Here is a 20,533-nt window from a genome sequence, read left to right as displayed (position 1 = left end):
AGCCACAAGATCGTCCACGAGGTTGTCGAAATCTTCCTCCAGAGCTTTGAGATACTCAACAAGCATCTCGATAGCCTCATCTCGCTCTCCCCTATGGCAGGCGAATGCATAGTGACAAGTATATGGCACATGGCATGGGAGGTAGCGGTAGCGACGAGTCTTCATCGAAGGAAGAATGTCCCGAAGGCGAGCTATCGCCTCACGGGCAGCCATCTGCATGGCATGCCTCTCCGTAGGCATGGCCCTTCCCACAATACGGAAGTGGCGAGACGCAGAACGTCCTCCCTTGAATTGCACCACGACCTGGTGCATAGACATGTCGTCGATGAGCTTGTGCTGGTAAAGCGTGAACTCCGGACGAGTCGCTGGCCCGATCGCGAGCTTGGTGATGGGGACGAGGAGTTTGACAAACCCCTCAGGCACATTAGTGAACACCCGAGTCTCGCAGTCGCTGCCAGCCATCTACAAAAGTAGGCAAAAATTCTGAGTAGTCAAATCATAAATTTATGATGACCAACAGAAAATAGCTACATTTGCAAAATGGTGAAAACGCACTAAAGACGCTAATAACCGATTAGCGATCGCACCTAGTGGCTTCCTACAGTCAGCCTGGCTCTGATACCAAGCTTGTCACGACCGGTTTTCCAATAAAACATTTATTGAGAAACCGATCCCTTTTACGGACCAGTAGAGAAGAATTCCTTCTTACTGATAGACAATTCCTTGATTATAGAAATATCCAGGAGTACTAAATATAATACAAGGTTGAGCGGAGGCTGCTCAACAATTTATTACAAGCACGCCGATAATATACATAAAGGCGGATATGACACAAGGGGGTATGGTGGCATACTACTGACTCATAATAAAAGTGGTGGTGGATATGTCACAGCGAAGTGGGTGACATGACTCCTGAATCTAACAGCTCATCGAGCGTCGGAGTGACGCTCGAGGACTCTTATTGTAGGTGGCGACGCGTATATAATACAAGTGACCGAAATCCAGGATCGCACGGGACTGACTGGGACTCCTCTAGGCGTCGGACTCACTATCAAACTCTTCATCCATGAGATCGCCTTCGTCAACATCTGGCCAAATCAACAAGCCAGGTGAGTACTATGAAAGTACTCGCAAGACAGTTTGGACATAAGATATAACAAATGTAAACATGATGCATATGAACAGATTAATAGAGCGCACTCAGATAATAAAATAGCTACGCATGGGAAATAAAAAGGAAGTCGGGCGGTGGTCCTCCCGAAATGCCAATGTAATACTGAATGCCAATCGAGTGTCTGAAATGACCCCTCGAAAGGATACAAATAAATTAACAATGCCGCAGTCGGGCGTCAAGGCGACACCACATAAAGGGCTTATAATGGAATGTAAATGACAGTGCGTGCCACAGTCGGACGTCTGAGCGACATCACATAAAGGGCTTATATCAGAAGTAAATGACAAGAGTGCCACAGTCGGACGTCTGAGCGACATCACATAAAGGGCTTATATCAAAGTAAATGACAAGAGTGCCACAGTCGGACGTCTGAGCGACATCACGTAAAGGGCTTATATCTCACAACTTAAAATTTCAGTAGCTCATGAATTTAAATCATTTCATGGTAATACTCAGGTACGAGATAATAAAAGGGTTAGTCAATCCACAGGAATAACAATTCAACCGGGTTTACCACTCAAGCATGTTCACCGGGGATTTCCACAGAAACAGACACAGGGACTGACACTGAGACTGATATGGATATGTTGGCCACGGTCTTTGACCATGGACACGATGACTCGGAAGGATTTGACTTTGCAGAGTTTGTACTCTTAACCACAGCCAACGGATTTCAGTAGTCACAAGGGACTAGTTCCGTTTACGGTGTTTTAGGAGAAACACATCTAACCAGTACACACCCATTCAACATTCCGATGCCAGGAATCACCCTCGGCAACGTTCAAGATAAACTTTGAGACGGGGAGGCTACAACCTCGCGTAGCATGGGATCAAATTTATACCGCGCGCTCTAAGGGGTGCCCCCCTCTCGGTCCCAACCGGAAACACCCATGCCCCCTGACCGGATGACTGGCTTTAATCCAGGGCCATGGAACCCTCATCCCGTCCCCTCTATTTGGTGTGTACAAGGAAAGAGGTTAGCAACTTACTAAACCGTATTCTTTGCAGAAAACATGTGGCAGCATGAAAGGGAAGGAACGGTAACGTGGCTCAGCCCACGTTAACGTCGGAGTTTATCGGATGACGTAAGACTGGCATGCTACAACACTACCATCTTACTACCTTTCATGTCACCACATGATCAGGTCATCTCTCATCAAAGATCACAGTAACTTTGAAACACACGGTTGGTTGCCTTGCATTGCAACGTAATACTCACCGATGCTCACATGCCATGCATAAACCATTCAAGCAAACATGAAAAACACCTATCATATCAAAGGTTCAAACATGCTTGCCTGGTTCGGAGAAGTCGGAGTCTAGCTCGGCGAAGTTCGCGGCTCCGTCACCTCCTCCGGAACCTACTATAACGAAACCGTACACTAACGTGAAAATCGTCGCGTGCATAAAAATTGTGCCAAATTTTTTCCAAATAAATACTATAAAAAACTAGACAAAAATATAAGACTGACAGAAAAAGAATCAATCAAAAGGCATCTTTTATTAAAAAGTTATAAGGGTTTTAGTCCAAGGACTGATCTGTGATGAAACAGAAAAGAACCAGGGACTTGTTTGAAAAAAACCAGAAAACGGTTCGGAAAGAAATGCGCCAGCCCAAAGGGAAAGCGCATTTGCCCGAAGGCGCCATCAGAAAACGGTTCGAGGGGGGCAAAAAGAGAGGCTGACGGGGGGTCCCACCCGTCAGGTTTAAAAACTCCAAAGGAGCTCGCCGGCGCCCGAAGGCTGCGGTGGTCGCCGGCGACGAACCACGGCGAGTCAGGGAGATCGGAGGGTACCAAGAGGTTCAGGGTGTTCTTCCGCGTCGGTGGGTGGTGGACTTGGACGTCGGAGAGGACCACGTCGACGGCGACACTTTCTCTGGCGGACGGTGGTTCGGGCGATGGTGGAGTACTCCGGTGGGCGCTGCAAACTCCAAATTGAAGCGCGGGTCAGGAGAGTGGATGCATTAGGAAGCTACTGGCAAGAGCTGAGAGGTAGAGGTGCACGCACGGGGGTGAATCGAGCTGGACCCCGTGGCGGGTCGAGGCGGCCGGAGTTGGGGAAGAAGGCTCTCTCGGGGCTCTTCCAGTGGCTTGGCGTGGTATTGGTGGAGTGCAGAGGTGGTGTGGGTTCGAGTTCGAGCTCGGGGCCTCCTTTTATAGGTGATCCGAGGGGGTAGCCGTGAACGGGATAGCTCCGGCGAGCGATTACAGCGAGGCAGAGGTTGGGCAGGGGGTTTAGGCGGCTAGGCACCATCAGGGAGGATCACTGGTGCCGTTCCCCCGCTAAACTTCGGTCGGGCTAGGCGTAATGCGCCGATCCTCGACGGGGCGGCCGTACGGGCACGGCAGCGGCAGGGAGCGCGCTCCGCGCCTAGCAGTTCACGACGAAGGACCGCAGCGTGCACGGGTGAGTGGGTGGCCACGCGGCGGCCTCCGGTGGCTTGGGCGGCGCTGGACGGCGCCGTCCATGCTGCGCCTCTCTCTGGCAGCCGCAAAGCCGCTGCTGCCGTCGCTCACGGGGTGGCGCACCTCCTCCTGCTCGTCGCCGACGCCCGCAAGCTTCCAGGCGTTCGTGCGGCGCAGGGATAAGAAGGAATCACAGGGCGCACGGCGCCACTGCGGTACTGGCGAGATCGACAACGGGCTCTGAAGAAAATGACAGCAGTTTCTGAAACTGTTACTCTGAATTTCTGAACATTGACAGAAACAGTGTCCATCAGGTGTTCGACGAAATGATTAGGCATGAAGAAAAAAATTTCTGGAGCTTGGACTTGGTGAGGTGACCTCTCAATGCATCCAGAGGCTGCCTGAATTTTCTCAGATTTTTAGGAGGAGAAAACAATTGAATTTCATCAAATTTGCCAAACATGGTCCAAACTTGCAGCAAGCACAATTTGAAATATTTGAACTGGAGACCAGTGGATCTTCATGGATCTTGGTTGAGGGCTCTAAGGACTAGCTAGGGAAATTGGTTTGGAGGCAAAACTCAAAGTAGAAAGGGTAGCTCCTTTGTAAATCTCCAAGAGCCAAAGTAGAGGGCAGAAATTATTTTGATAAGAATTAAATGGAAGAAAATTTATGGGGAGGTTCAAACTGCTGGATTTGAAGTATAACATGACACAAAGATGGGGAAAGGCTTTTGGGAGGTGGTTTCCTCTCATGTCATGGCAAGAGTGGATTTTTGAAAGGGAAAAGGATCATTCCAAATGCCATAGGGCTATTTAAAAGATTTTTCAAAGGAAATCTCCCAAATGAAAAGCATTTGGTTTTGAGTCCAAATAAGAAGGGAAAACCTCCAAGACCAAAAATCAAGTCTTGGGTGAATCCAAACAAAGCATTTGTCATAAAAGAAAATTTTTGATAGGGAGAGTTCTTTAGAAGAAAATATTTTTAAAATAACCTCCCTTAAATCAAATAAAAGTTTGAAAAAGCGAAATAAAATTTTTTTGGTGTCACAACACCTACCCCCTTAGGAAAAATCTCGCCCTCGAGATTCCAGCTGATTCTCAAATAGATGTGGGTACTCTGCCTGAAGAAAATCTTCTCTTTCCCATGTAGCTTCTTCCTCGGTGTGATTGCTCCACTGAACCTTGAAAACTTTTATCGTTTTCTGACGGGTCCTCCTTTCAGACTCTTCCAATATCTTCACTGGCCGCTCTCTGTAGGTGAGGTCTGGTTGCACATCAATGATTTCATGAGATACATGCTTCTCCGGGTTGTTCACACATTTCCTCAACTGTGAGACGTCAAACACGTCGTGGACTTCTGACAGCTCTTTGGGTAGGTCTAGCTGGTAGGCTACTGTGCCTCTTCGTGCAACTATACGGAAGGGTCCAATAAATCTCGGGGCTAGCTTCCCCTTAATTTTGAACCGTTGCAGGCCTCGCATAGGAGACACTCGTAGGTATACGTAATCACCGGGTTCAAAGCTGACCTCACGATGTTTTTGATCGTAATAGCTCTTCTGTCGGCTTTGAGCTGTCTTGAGTCTGTCCCTGATCTGTTTAACTTTCTCCTCGGCTTCCTTGAGCATGTCTGGGCCGAAGATACGACTGTCGCCTGTTTCTGACCAATTTAGTGGGGTACGACATCTCCGCCCGTACAATGCTTCAAAAGGTGCCATTTGTAGGTTGGTCTGGTAACTGTTGTTGTAGGCAAACTCGGCATACGGCAAACTTTCTTCCCAACTGGATCCATAGGTGAGCACACAGGCTCTCAGCATGTCCTCTAGTATTTGGTTTACGCGTTCCGTTTGTCCATCGGTCTGAGGGTGGTACGCTGTACTGAATGCTAGTTGCGTGCCCAGAGCTTGTTGTAAGTGATCCCAAAATTTAGAGACAAATTGAGTGCCTCGGTCGGATATTATAGTCTTTGGGACTCCATGCAAACAAACTATACGGGAGAGATAAAGCTTGGCTAGCCTTTGAGTGGAGTAGGTCGTCTTCACGGGAATGAAATGTGCTACCTTGGTTAGCCTATCTATGATGACCCATATGGCATCATTTCCGCGTTGTGATCGAGGTAGTCCAATGATGAAGTCCATTCCAATTTCATCCCATTTCCACTCAGGTATCCTGTTTGGCTATAGTAGCCCTGCTGGCTTTTGATGTTCGGCTTTTATGCGCTGACATGAATCGCAACAAGCAATGAATGCGGCTATATCCCTTTTCATACCGTGCCACCAAAATCTTTCCTGAATGTCTTTGTACATTTTGGTTCCTCCAGGGTGGATCGAATATGGGGCGGTGTGGCTTTCGGTTAGGATTTGTTGCTTGAGTTCCTCAATGTTTGGTACGCAAAGTCTGTCCCCGTACCATAATACTCCCTCCTTGTCGGTGACGAACTCTGAAGCCTTGCCAAGGCTCATCTTCCTCTTTATACCTTCGATGCTGGGATGTCCATGCTGAGCCTTCTTAATTTGTTCCATAAGGGTGGGTTGTATCTCCAGATTTGATACGTTGCCCTCAGGGACTAACACCATGTTGAGTCTAGCGAACTCCTGTTGAAACTCAGGCCTCAAGTTCTGTGGACTGTCGTTGCCCGGGCTGGGGTTCCGACTAAGAGCATCTGCCACTACATTTGCTTTCCCTGGATGGTAGTGAATGCCGACATCATAGTCCTTGACCAATTCCAACCAGCGTCGTTGGCGTAAATTTAGCTCTGGTTGTGTGAAAATATATTTAAGGCTCTTATGGTCCGTATATATTTCACAGCGATTTCCCAACAGGAAGTGCCTCGATTCTTTGAGTGCATAGATGACCGCTGCTAGCTCCAAGTCATGAGTTGGATAATTTTCCTCATGCTTCCGTAGTTGCCTGGAAGCATACGCGACAACTTTGCCATCCTGCATCAGTACGCACCCGAGGCCCTTCCGGGATGCGTCACAATACACTTCAAAACTCTTGTGTATGTCTGGCACGATCAAAACTGGTGCTGTTGTTAGTTTCTTCTTGAGTTCCTGGAAGCTTTTCTTGCACGCTTCCGTCCATACAAACTTCTTGTCTTTCTTCAGCAACTGTGTCATTGGTTTTGCCACAGTGGAGAATCCTTCAATAAATCTTCTGTAATATCCGGCCATTCCCAGGAAACTCCGCACATCTGTCACGTTGGCTGGTGGTTTCCAGTCAAGTATGGCTTTGACTTTTTCTGGGTCTACGGCCACGCCTTCTTGGGTCAATATATGGCCAAGAAAACCAACTTGTCTTAGCCAAAATTCACACTTGCTAAATTTGGCGTACAAGTGATGTTTCCTTAATTCTCCCAAAACAATTCTGAGATGTTCAGCATGCTCTTCTGGTGTCCTTGAATATACCAGAATATCATCAATGAACACCACAACAAATTTGTCCATGAATTTCATAAACACTTTGTTCATGAGGTGGACGAAATATGCGGGGGCGTTCGTCAGTCCAAAAGGCATTACTGTGAACTCATATAATCCGTATCTGGAGGTGAATGCTGTCTTAGGGATATCTTCTGTCCGTACTTTCAATTGATGATATCCCGATCTTAAATCAATTTTGAGAACACCTTGGCTTGTGCGAGCTGGTCAAATAGGTCATTTATCCGTGGCATCGGATATTTGTTCTTGATGGTGACCATATTGAGAGCTCGATAGTCTATACACAATCTCAGTGTCCCATCCTTTTTCTTGGCGAATAATACTGGTGAACCCCATGGTGAGGAGCTGGCTCGGATAAATCCTTTGTCCAGTAATTCCTTTATTTGCTTCTTCAATTCCACCAACTCGGATGGTGCCATTCTATAAGGTTTCTTGTCGATGGGGGTGGTGCCAGGTGCTAGTTCAATGCTGAACTCTATCTCTCGGTCTGGTGGCATGCCTGGAAGTTCTTCAGGAAATATGTCGGGAAACTCGCACACCACTGGAACTTTTCTCAATTCTGAAATGTCCACTTTGTTCAGCTTTCGTTGCCGTGACCGTGGTCTCTCTTGAGCTGTAACTTTTATTGTCTTGCCATGATGATGAGTGAGAATCACAGTCCGATTGAAACAGTCAATAAATCCCTTGTTGGTGGTCAACCAGTCCATCCCTAGGATAACATCCAGTCCTTTATTTTCCAACACGATGAGATTAGCCTGAAACTTTAGTCCTTCGAATTCAATAATCACTCCTTGGCAGTATCTCTGAGTGATCTGCTTATTCCCTGGGGACTTGATGATCGTAGATTTTTCCAAAGGAAGTATCGGAAAACCATGTTGCAAAACAAAACTCTCCCAAATGGAAAAGGATCATTCCAAATGCCATAGGGCTATTTAAAAGATTTTTCAAAGGAAATCTCCCAAATGAAAAGCATTTAGTTTTGAGTCCAAATAAGAAGGGAAAACCTCCAAGACCAAAAATCAAGTCTTGGGTGAATCCAAACAAAACATTTGTCATAAAAGAAAATTTTTGAGAGGGAGAGTTCTTTAGAAGAAAATATTTTTAAAATAACCTCCCTTAAATCAAATAAAAGTTTGAAAAAGCCAAATAAAAATTTTTGGGTGTCACATAAGTTCAAAAGAACAGAGTAACGCTTTAAGTAAGATGACATGATGTAGAGGGATAAACTCATGCAATATGATATAAACCCCATCTTGTTATCCTCGGTGGCAACAATACAATACGTGCCTTGCTGCCCCTACTGTCATTGGGAAAGGACACCGCAAGATTGAACCCAAAGCTAAGCACTTCTCCCATTGCAAGAAAGATCAATCTAGTAGGCCAAACCAAACTGATAATTCGAAGAGACTTGCAAAGATAACCAATCATACATAAAAGAATCCAGAGAAGATTCAAATATTGTTCATATATAAACTTGATCATAAACCCACAATTCATCGGTCTCAACAAACACACCGCAAAAGAAGATTACATCGAATAGATCTCCACGAGAGAGGGGGAGACCATTGTATTGAGATCCAAAAAGAGAGAAGAAGCCATCTAGCTAATAACTATGGACCCGAAGGTCTGAGGTAAACTACTCACACATCATCGGAGAGGCTATGGTGTTGATGTAGAAGCCCTCCGTGATCGATGCCCCCTCCGGTGGAGCTCCGGAAAAGGCCGCAAGATGGCATCTGACGGGTACACAAGGTTGCGGCGGTGGAATTAGGTTTTTGGCTCCGTATCTGGTAGTTTGGGGGTACGTAGGTATATATAGGAGGAAGAAGTATGTCGGTGGAGCAACGTGGGCCCCACGAGGGTGGAGGGCGCGCCTGGGGGGAGGCGCGCCCCCTACCTCGTGCCTTCCTGGTTGATGTCTTGACGTAGGGTCCAAGTCCTCTGGATCATGTTCGTTCCGAAAATCACGTTCCCGAAGGTTTCATTCCGTTTGGACTCCGTTTGATATTCTTTTTCTGCGAAACTTTGAAATAGGCAAAAAACAGCAATTCTGGGCTGGGCCTCTGGTTAATAGGTTAGTCCCAAAAATAATATAAAAGTGTATAACAAAGCCCATTAATCATCCAAAACAGAATATAATATAGCATGAAGCAATCAAAAATTATAGATACATTGGAGACGTATCAAGCATCCCCAAGCTTAATTCTTGCTCGTCCTCGAGTAGGTAAATGATAAAAACAGAATTTTTGATGCGGAATGCTACTTAATATAATAATAATTTTAATTTTTAATGTAACCCTCTTAATTGTGGTATGAATATTCACGCCCGAAAGATTCAAGATAAAAGTTTAATATTGACATAAAAGCAATAATACTTCAAGCATACTAACTAAGCAATTATGTCTTCTCAAAATAACATGGCCAAAGAAAGTTCATCCCTGCAAAATCATATAGTTTAGTCATGCTCCATTTTCGTCACACAAGAATGCTCTCATCATGCACAACCCCGATGACAAGCCAAGCAATTGTTTCATACTTTAGTAATCTCAAACTTTTTCAACCTTCACGCAGTACATGAGCGTGAGCCATGGATATAGCACTATGGGTGGAATAGAATATAATGATGGGGTTACGTGGAGAAGACAAAAAAGGAGAAAGTCTCACATCAACGTGGCTAATCAACGGGCTATGGAGATGCCCATCGATTGATGTTAATGCAAGGAGTAGGGATTGCCATGCCACGGATGCACTAGAACTATAAATGCATGAAAGCTCAACAAAAGAAACTAAGTGGGTGTGCATCCAACTTGCTTGCTCACGAAGACCTAGGGCATTTGAGGAAGCCCATTGTTGGAATATACAAGCCAAGTTCTATAATGAAAAATTCCCACTAGTATATGAAAGTGACAAAACAAGAGACTCTCTATCATGAAAATCATGGTGCTACTTTGAAGCACAAGTGTGGAAAAAGGATAGTAGTATTGTCCCTTCTTTTTTTTGGGCCTTCCTTTTTTTATTTGGCCTTTCTCTCTCTTTTTTGGGACAATACTCTATGAATGATGATCATAACACTTCTATTTATTTACAACGCAATTATTACAACTCGATACTAGAACAAAGTATGACTCTATATGAATGCCTCCGGCGGTATACCGGGATAGCAATGAGTCAAGAGTGACATGTATGAAAAATTATGAACGGTGGCTTTGTCACAAATACGATGTCAACTACATGATCATGCAAAGCAATATGATAATGATGAACATGTCATGATAAACGGAACGGGGAAAGTTATAAGGAGGTTTATGTGTGAAAGAGTGTATCATATCACGGGGTTTGGATGCACCGGCGAAGTTTGCACCAACTCTCAATGTGAGAAAGGGCAATGCACGGTACCGAAGAGGCTAGCAATGACGGAAGGGTAAGAGTGCGTATAATCCATGGACTCAACATTAGTCATAAAGAACTCATTACTTATTGCAAAAATCTACAAGTCATCAAAAACCAAGCACTACACGCATGCTCCTAGGGGGATAGATTGGTAGGAAAACACCATCGCTCGTCCCCGACCGCCACTCATAAGGAAGACAATCAAAGAACACCTCATGTTTCAAATTTGTTACATAACGTTTACCATACGTGCATGCTACGGGACTTGCAAACTTCAACACAAGTATTTCTCAATTTCACAACTACTCAACTAGCACAACTTTAATATCACTACCTCCATATCTCAAAACAATCGTCAATCATCAAACTTCTCTTAGTATTCAGCACACTCATAAGAAAGTTTTTTACTAGTCTCGAATACTTAGCATATTAGGATTAATTTCCCAATTTAAGCAAATTACCATGCTTAAAGACTCTCAAAATAATATAAGTGAAGCATGAGAGAATAATAGTTTCTATAAAACAAATTCACCACCGTGCTCTAAAAGATATAAGTGAAGCACTAGAGCAAAAACTATAGAACTCAAAAGATATAAGTGAAGCACATAGAGTATTCTAATAAATTTCGAATCATGTGTGTTTCTCTCAAAAGGTGTGTACATCAAAGATGATTGTGGTAAACTAACAAATAAAGACTCAAATAATACAAGACTCTCCGAGCAAAACACATATCATGCGGTGAATAAAAATATAGCTCCAAGTAAAGTTACCGATGGAAGTAGACGAAAAGAGGGGATGCCTTCCGGGGCATCCCCAAGCTTTGGCTTTTAGGTGTCCTTAGATTATCTTGGGGTGCCATGGGCATCCCCAAGCTTAGGCTCTTGCCACTCTTTGTTCCATAATCCATCAAATCTTTTCCCGAAACTTGAAAACTTCACAACACAAAACTCAAAGTAGAAAATCTCGTGAGCTCCGTTAGCGAAAGAAAACAAAACACCACTTCAAGGAACTATAATTAACTCATTCTTTATTTATATTGGTGTTAAACCTACTGTATTCCAACTTCTCTATGGTTTATAAACTATTTTACTAGCCATAGATTCATCAAAATAAGCAAACAACACACGAAAAACAGAACAGTCTGTAGTAATCTGTAGCTAACGTAAGTTCTGGAACCCCAAAAATTCTAAAATAATTTTCTGGACGTGAGGAATTTATCTATTAATCATCTGCAAAAATAATTAACTAAATAGCACTTTCCAAATAAAAATGGCAGCAATTCTCGTGAGCGCTAAAGTTTTTGTTTTCTACAGCAAGATTAAAAAGACTTTCCCCGGGTCTTCCCAACGGTTCTACTTGGCACAAACACTAATTAAAAACAAAAAACACAACCAAAACAGAGGCTAGGTAAATTATTTATTAGTAAACAGGAGCAAAAAGCAAGTAATAAAAATATAATTGGGTTGCCTCCCAACAAGCGCTATCGTTTAACGCCCCTAGCTAGGCATAATAGCAAGGATAGATCTAGGTGTTGCCATCTTTAGTAGGCAATCCATAAGTGGATCTCATAATAGATTCATATGGTAATTTAGTTTTATTTCTAGGGAAGTGTTCCATGCCTTTCCTTAACGGAAATTGGAATCTAATATTCCCTTCCTTCATATCAATAATTGCACCAATCGTTCTAAGGAAAGGTCTACCAAGAATAATAGGACATGAAGGACTGCAATCTATATCAAGAACAATAAAATCTACGACACATAATTCCTATTTGCGATAATAAGAACATCATTAATTCTTCCCATAGGTTTCTTAATGGTGGAATCCGCAAGGTGCAAGTTTAAAGAGCAATCATCAAAATCACGGAAACCTAGCAAATCACACAAAGTCTTTGGAATCGTGGAAACACTAGCACCCAAATCACACAAAGAATAGCATTCATGATTTTTAATTTTAATTTTAATAGTAGGTTCCCACTCATCATAAAGTTTTCTAGGGATAGAAACTTCCAACTCAAGTTTTTCTTCATAAGATTGCACCAAAGCATCAACGATATGTTTGGTAAAGGCTTTATTTTGACTATAAGCATGAGGAGAATTTAGCACGGATTGCAACAAGGAAATACAATCTATCAAAGAGCAATTATCATAATTAAATTCCTTGAAATCCAAAATAGTGGGTTCATTGATATTTAAAGTTTTGACCTCTTCAATCCCACTTTTAACAATTTTTGCATCAAGATCTAAAAACTCCGAATTTTTGGAACGCCTTCTAGGTAAAGGTGGATCATATTCAGTCCCATCATTATCAAGATTCATATTGCAAAACAAAGATTTAATAGGGGACACATCGATAACTTTTAGATCTTCATCTTTATTTTCCCAAAAAAATTCCGGCTTAGCGGCCATCTTATTAACTAAGGTGGCCTGCTTATCCGAAACTTCAGCTATTAACTTCTCAAGATGAGCAATCTGAGATTCCAGACCATCAAATTCTTTAGACATATCATCGAGCTCTTTATTCATATAACCCATAAAGATTTTTTGTTCATTAAGCTCGTTTCTAAAGAAATTATTATGCTCAAATTGTAAGACTATAAAACTCTTGACGTTGCTTTCGATCTCTTCTAACCTTTTAAGGTGAAGATCACCAAATCTAGGTAGAGCCATCGTGACAAGCAAGCAATCCAACACACAAGCAAACAAGAAACGGGCAAAAGAGGCAAATAGGGAAAGAGAAGGAGGAGGACGGAGAGAGAGAGGGTGAATAAAACGGCAAGGGTGAAGTGGGGGAGAGGAAAACGAGAGGCCGATGGCAAATAATGTTATGCGGGAGATAAGGGTTTGTGATGGGTACTTGGTATGTTGACTTTTGCGTAGACTCCCCGGCAACAGCGCCAGAAATCCTTCTTGCTACCTCTTGAGCACTACGTTGGTTTTCCCTTGAAGAGGAAAGGGTGATGCAGTAAAGCAGCATAAGTATTTCCCTCAGTTTTTCAGAACCAAGGTATCAATCCAGTAGGAGGCCACGCACCGAGTCCCTCGCACCTACACAAACAAATAAAATCCTCACAACCAACGCAATAAAGGGGTTGTCAATCCCTTCACGGTCACTTACGAAAGTGAGATCTGATAGATATGATAAGATAATATTTTTGGTATTTTTATGATAAAGATGCAAAGTAAAGAAAGCAAAATAAACGACAAAAGAAATAGTTTGTTGATGGGAGATTAATATAATAGAAAATAGACCCGGGGGGCATAGGTTTCACTAGTGGCTTCTCTCGAGAGCATAAGTATTATGGTGGGTAAACAAATTACTGTTGAGCAATTGACAGAATTGAGCATAGTTATGAGAATATCTAGGTATGATCATGTATATAGGCATCACGTCCGAGACAAGTAGACCGACTCCTGCCTGCATCTACTACCATTACTCCACACATCGACCGCTATCCAGCATGCATCTACAGTATTAAGTTCGAAAGAACAGAGTAACGCTTTAAGTAAGATGACATGATGTAGAGGGATAAACTCATGCAATATGATATAAACCCCATCTTGTTATCCTCGATGGCAACAATACAATACGTGCCTTGCTGCCCCTACTGTCATTGGGAAAGGACACCGCAAGATTGAACCCAAAGCTAAGCACTTCTCCCATTGCAAGAAAGATCAATCTAGTAGGCCAAACCAAACTGATAATTCAAAGAGACTACAAAGATAACCAATCATACATAAAAGAATTCAGAGAAGATTCAAATATTGTTCATAGATAAACTTGATCATAAACCCACAAGTCATCGGTCTCAACAAACACACCGCAAAAGAAGATTACATCGAATAGATCTCCGCGAGAGAGGGGGAGAACATTGTATTGAGATCCAAAAAGAGAGAAGAAGCCATCTAGCTAATAACTATGGACCCGAAGGTCTGAGGTAAACTACGCACACATCATCGGAGAGGCTATGGTGTTGATGTAGAAGCCCTCCGTGATCGATGCCCCCTCCGGCGGAGCTCCGGAAAAGGCCCCAAGATGGGATCTCACGGGTACAGAAGGTTGCGGCGGTGGAATTAGGTTTTTGGATCCGTATCTGGTAGTTTGGGGTTACGTAGGTATATATAGGAGGAAGAATTACGTCGGTGGAGCAACATGCGTCCCACAAGAGTGGAGGGCGCGCCTAGGGGGTAGGCGCGCCCCCTACCTCGTGCCTTCTTGGTTGATGTCTTGACGTAGGGACCAAGTCCTCTGGATCACGTTCGTTCCGAAAATCACGTTCCCGAAGGTTTCATTCCGTTTGGACTCCGTTTGATATTCTTTTTCTGCGAAACTCTGAAATAGGCAAAAAACAGCAATTCTGGGCTGGGCCTCCGGTTAATAGGTTAGTCCCAAAAATAATATAAAAGTGTATAACAAAGCCCATTAATCATCCAAAATAGAATATAATATAGCATGAAGCAATCAAAAATTATAGATACGTTGGAGACGTATCAACGCAGTGTGGACGTAGTCATCTGAGGCGTAACGCGAGCTCGGGCAAAAAAACCCGTACGGGCGCGGGTGACCGGACCGGCCATAGGCGCCGGTGATGTGGGTGTCGAGTCCGCAGGCGCCGAGGGGGCCACGGGCGCCAGGGCCGCGGGAGGAGGGGGCGCCGGGGGTGCCAGTGCCGCGGCCGGAGGGGGCGCCGCAGGCTGCGGGAGCGCCTCAAAGCCAGGGGCGGGCCAAGAGAGGCGCGCGAGCGCCCTGGGAGAGGCGTCGAGGAACCCGCATCGTCGGTGGCGGGAGGAACAGCCGGGGGTACCTGCTGAAACAAAAACACATGCTCATCAGAGTAAACGTGCCAGGAAGTGAACACACGGTGGGAGATGGGATCGTAGCACTGATATCCCTTGGAGTTAGAGGGGTAGCCGATGAAGATGCAAGCGACAGAACGAGGTGCAAGTTTGTGGGGAGCGGTGTCGGCAGTGCTAAGATAGCAAAGGCACCCAAAAATACGCAAGCCATCATAGGGTCGGGGCGTACCGAAGAGAAGATGGTGAGGTGCATAGTTCCACCATGGGCGGCAGGGTCGAAGGTTAAGGAGAAGTGAAGCAGTAGCAAGTGCGTCCGGCCAGAAACAAGGCGGCATGTTAGCATGGAACAGGAGCGTGCGAACGCAGTCGTTTAGAGTGCGAAGGACGCGTTCGGCTCGACCGTTCTGCTGTGAAGTATACGGGCATGTGAGACGAAAAACAATGCCATGGTGCGACAGAAATGTGCGAAAAGCAAGGTTGTTGAACTCTTTTCCATTATCAGTCTGAAGAGCAAGAATGGGATGCCAAACTGCGTGCTGACATAGGAGTAAAAAGCCATCAAAGTGAGAGTGCATCCGACTTTCGTCACAAAGGAAAAGTCCACACATAGTGAGAATAATCATCAAGGATAACTAGATAATATAAATAGCCCGAATTACAAGGAACCGGAGAGGTTCACACATCGCTATGAATCAACTGAAAAGGAAAAGAAGCTATGGTGGTGGAGTTATTAAACGGGAGGCGAACATGTTTGCCGACACGACAGGCATGACAGGTGTGATCCTCTATCTTATTACAACTAAAACTAAAACTCCTAAGAATATGACGAAGTGTGACGTGGTTGGGATGACCCAAACGAGCGTGCCAGAGATCGACGCCAGCGGAGAGAGCAACCAGTGCAGTGGTGGAGGTGGACGGCGTATGCACCGGATAGAGCTCGTCGGGTCTCACATCGGTGAAGTAACATCCTGGTTCGAGCGTCCTTGACAGAAAAACCAAGATCATCAAATTCAACAGTAACAGGATTTTCACGAGTTAGACAACGCACGGAAACAAGGTTCTTAATAAGATGAGGTGACACAAGTATATTAGACAAAGTTAAAGGCAATGAATTGGAAGGAAAAGAAGTGTGCCCGACATGTGTGATAGGGAGTGTGGAACCATCGCCTACAATGATGCGGCGGTCGGTGTTGACAGGAGTGAAGGAGGCAAGATTACCAGGATGAGCAAACATGTGAGCCGCAGCCCCGATGTCCATGTACCAGTCACCGCCTCCAGTGTAGTTGTTCAGCGTAGGAGCGGTGTGCAGCGCGGCGAGAAGCGTCGGGTCCCAAGGCGCCGGCGGCAGGGCCGGCGAGGGCGGTGTCGGGGCCGCAGGAAGACCATAGCCGCCGCTCAGCTACGGCGGTGGGTATCCTCCATACGGCTGCGGAGCCGTGTAGTACGCCTAGTGCGCCGGCGGGCGCGGCACGGGAAGGGTCAGTGCAGGGGCCCGTGGAACCGGCATAGTGTTGGCATGAACAACACCTGTCCACGGGTTGTAGCCGGAGGCCCACGGAGGGGGCACCTAGAACAGCTGCTGCTGCTGACGGGGTAGGCCAGTGCCCTGTGGCTGCTGCTGTTGACTGCTACGATGGCCCCCACCGCGCCGGCCCCCACGGCGTCATTCGGTGGGAGGGATGGGCGGAGCGGGCGGGCCATAAGGGAGCGGGAGCAGCCCTGGCTGCTAGGGCACCGTGTATAGCGACGACGCCGGGAAGGGCGCCTGGTGGCGCTGCGGCGGGGGCGCGGTCGGGGCAGCGGGAGGCGCCGAGGACCCGCCGCGGGTGGTGCCGGCGGCGAAAGCGCTGTGGATGACCCGCGCCTTCACCTGCTTCATCCGCCGCTCCTCCAAGTGAGGTACACAACGAACATGGCGAAGGTCGGGTTGGGGATGATGCTGAGGTTCGCCGCGGCATTGCCGAAGTCCTCATTGAGCCCGGCGGTGAGCGTGCTGAGGAGGAGGTCATCATCAATCTCCGCGCCAATATCGCGGAGCTCGTCAGCAAGAGTCTTCAGGCGGCGACAATAGTCGTCAACGGAGGTGTTGTCCTGATGCACTACAAAAAAAATACACTTCCGTGATGATACGTGTTTGTCACAGTAGGTCGCGTTTTTTGTCATGCATGTACATCCATGACAAATTTATGACAGAATCAAGATAGTCATACCTGTGCTGTCGTAGAAGTGTTCCATGACATTACCAAAATTATCATCACGGAAGTGTCCACTTCCATGACGATAAATCGCACGTCACAGAAGTGCTTTCGTCAAGGGTGACCGACACGTGGCATCCACCGTAACGGAACGCCGTTAAGCTATCAGGTCGGGTTTTGGATTCGATAACCCACTAACATCCCCGACCAATGGGGATTTTCCACGTGTAAAATCATCATTGGCTGGAGGAGACACGTGTCAGGTCCGCATTGGCACAGGTGTCACTCATCCAATGGGCGAGACGCGCATATGATATGTTGACACGTGGACCGGCCCATCAAGTTTAAATGGGCCGGCCCAAGTGAAGGCCCACAAGATTTTGTGGACCAAAATGGGCCGGCCCAGCTAAAGGCCCACGAGATTTTGCGGACCATAATGGGCTGGCCCAGCTAAAGGCCCACAAGATTTTGCGGGCCATAATGGGCCGGCCCAGGTAAAGGCCCACAAGATTTTTGTGTGCCATAATGGGTCGGCCCAGGTAAAGGCCCACAAGATTCTTGCGGATCATAATGGGCCGGCCCAGCTAAAGGCCCACGAGATTTCGCCAACATTAATGGGCTGGCCCAGCTGTAGGCCCACAAGATTTTGAGGACCCTAATAGGCCGGCCCATTAACTGGCTGCCATGTTTTGGGCTAAATGCCGGCTCATATTTGATCCGGTCCATTAATGGCCTGCCACGCTCCGGGCCTAATAGTGGCCCATATGAGATCCGGCCTGTTAAAAGCCTACCACGTTCTGGGCCAATTACGGCCCAGATCAGGTCCGGCCCTTTAAGAGGCTTTGAGCTCAATTATGGCCCATATTAGATTCGGCCCGTCAACTGGTCACTATGCTTTTGGGCCCACTTGCTAAAGGCCCACTTAGTAATTCGGCCTGATATTTGTTTTGGCCTGTTAAGGGCCCGTTTAACATTTCAGCCCTATATTAATTTCGGCCTGTTAAAAGCCCGTCATATTGTTGGGCCTAACTACGGCCCGGTTTGCATCCGGCCTGCTCGCAGCCGATATCTGATTGGGCCAAACAAGGACCGAGACAGTTTTGGCCTGTTAAAAGCCCGAGATTTGATTCGCACAATCATGGGCCGGGGTTCATTTCGGGCTGCTGCCGGCCCGTGAGCTGTTCGGCACGTTTCAGGCCCAACCTACATCGTCATTGCATGACGGCCCGATTATGTACCGTAATTTTACGGTTTGGCCGGTTTACTGCGAAGACAGGATATATATACAGTAAAATAACTGCAGCATCATGAATAAGAAAAAACCTAGACTATACAATAAAGAAATTACGGCATATTACATCCAGTGGGCATCAAAGTTTGCCACTATGATAATAAAGCACAAGCAGACAGCAGATTACATACACTGGGCATCAAAGATCGCCACTAGTGCAAATAAACACGCCGACAAAATAATATACAAAACCGACAGCACTTCAATAGAGTTCAAGAAAGGTTAGCCCTGCTGGGGAGCTGCAGCGCAAGCAGCTGAGCAAGATGATGAGACTGCGCTTGTTCAACACTTCTATCTTCCTCACTCTGAAAGATAAACAAGCAGACAGATGACAGGTTTTGCACATAAAAGTATCAGTGCTGACAATTCATCACATTTCTTACTGACGAATAAAGTGACACAGTTTAAAATTGCATTAACACAATATGGTATTGTTAAGGTCAAGACATGGCAGGAAATGACATTGTGAAGGAGTTGGCAGCTTCACGACACCACTGGATTACAGATCAAGAACTCATAAGTATCAATGGTTAGTGTGCTGTCAATTTATACCATTTCAGATTGGCAAATAAAGAGACGGTTTAAATAATAGTAGAATGATATGACATTGTTCATAGTTAAGACATTGCAGAATATGACATTGTGCTGTAGTGGGTAGGTTCACCACACCACTAGATTACGGATGAAGAACAGAAGCATACATGCAGTGCAAAAGAAGATCACTTGCTCTGTATAGTTTAATTTACATGGTATGAAGTAGGAACTTGGTTGTACAACTAAAAACTTAAATTGAGAAAGGACAAACTTTTGTTTATGAACTACATAATAAACTTTAAACAAGCAATTTGATGCAAACACCAAAAATAAACAGTTGTTGCAGTCATGCCTAACCAAATATATACAACAAAGTTTGAAGGCTTGAGATGGACAAACTTACATTATTGGTGAACACAGGCTCTATAAAGGCCTTGTCCATGCTGATGGGGGGGCAATTCAAGAAGTTTACCATAGAATCTTCTTCAAAAGCATTGCCTTTATTCTACATTTTGTTAAGAGTAAATATAGATGTGACAATATACGAAAAAATGGAGAATATTTAAGATAAGATGAAGAGTGATGCTACATAACCAAGTAGCTATAAATGTAAGTGCAGCGATACAGGCAAAAGGTACAGCCAAGAGCAATGCACAGCTAAACTTCTTCAGTACCAACCTTATGGTAAGAGTAAATATAGATCTGATGTGTAGAAAATGGAGGGCAAAGGAAAATAAGCTGCAGAGTGATGGTACATGAACAACTACCTGTCATTATAAGTACACTGATAAAGGACAGCATGTACTTACAAGAACAATGCAGAGCTAAAAAAACATTGGCATTGGATATATTCTACACTAATGTAACCATTCATGCAGATCAGATAATTTGGAGCGAACAATTCATAAGCAAGCTATCATGCATACTGATGTCACATAATGAACCAGGTATGTATGCAAGTACAGTGATACAGGACAACAGGTACTAACAAGAGCAAAGCAGCGGGCAGCATATTTGCGATATCCTGTCGTTCTTGTCAAACCGGAATTCTTCTTCGAGCAGATTTCCTGCAAAAAAGATCCGTAAGGCACATGCGGAAAAGTAGAAGTTCAAATTGTCATGTGATTTCATAGACAGTACCTCATCCTGGGAACAAGACCAGTGCATAACAAGGTTTTTCCGTTCAATGTCTTCTAAATTTAGCACATGAGACTTCACCGGAAATTCGTTTATATACTTGCCATCAAAGTGTGATTTCCTCAGGTAACACCGATACTGCTGCAATGCTTCCTTGAAAAGCACAAGCAAG

Source organism: Aegilops tauschii, chromosome 6 (assembly GCF_002575655.3).
Source record: "Aegilops tauschii subsp. strangulata cultivar AL8/78 chromosome 6, Aet v6.0, whole genome shotgun sequence".
NCBI classification, from domain to species: domain Eukaryota; kingdom Viridiplantae; phylum Streptophyta; class Magnoliopsida; order Poales; family Poaceae; genus Aegilops; species Aegilops tauschii.
The sequence above is the reverse complement of the archived record's forward strand: the minus strand, read 5'-3'. Positions refer to the sequence as shown.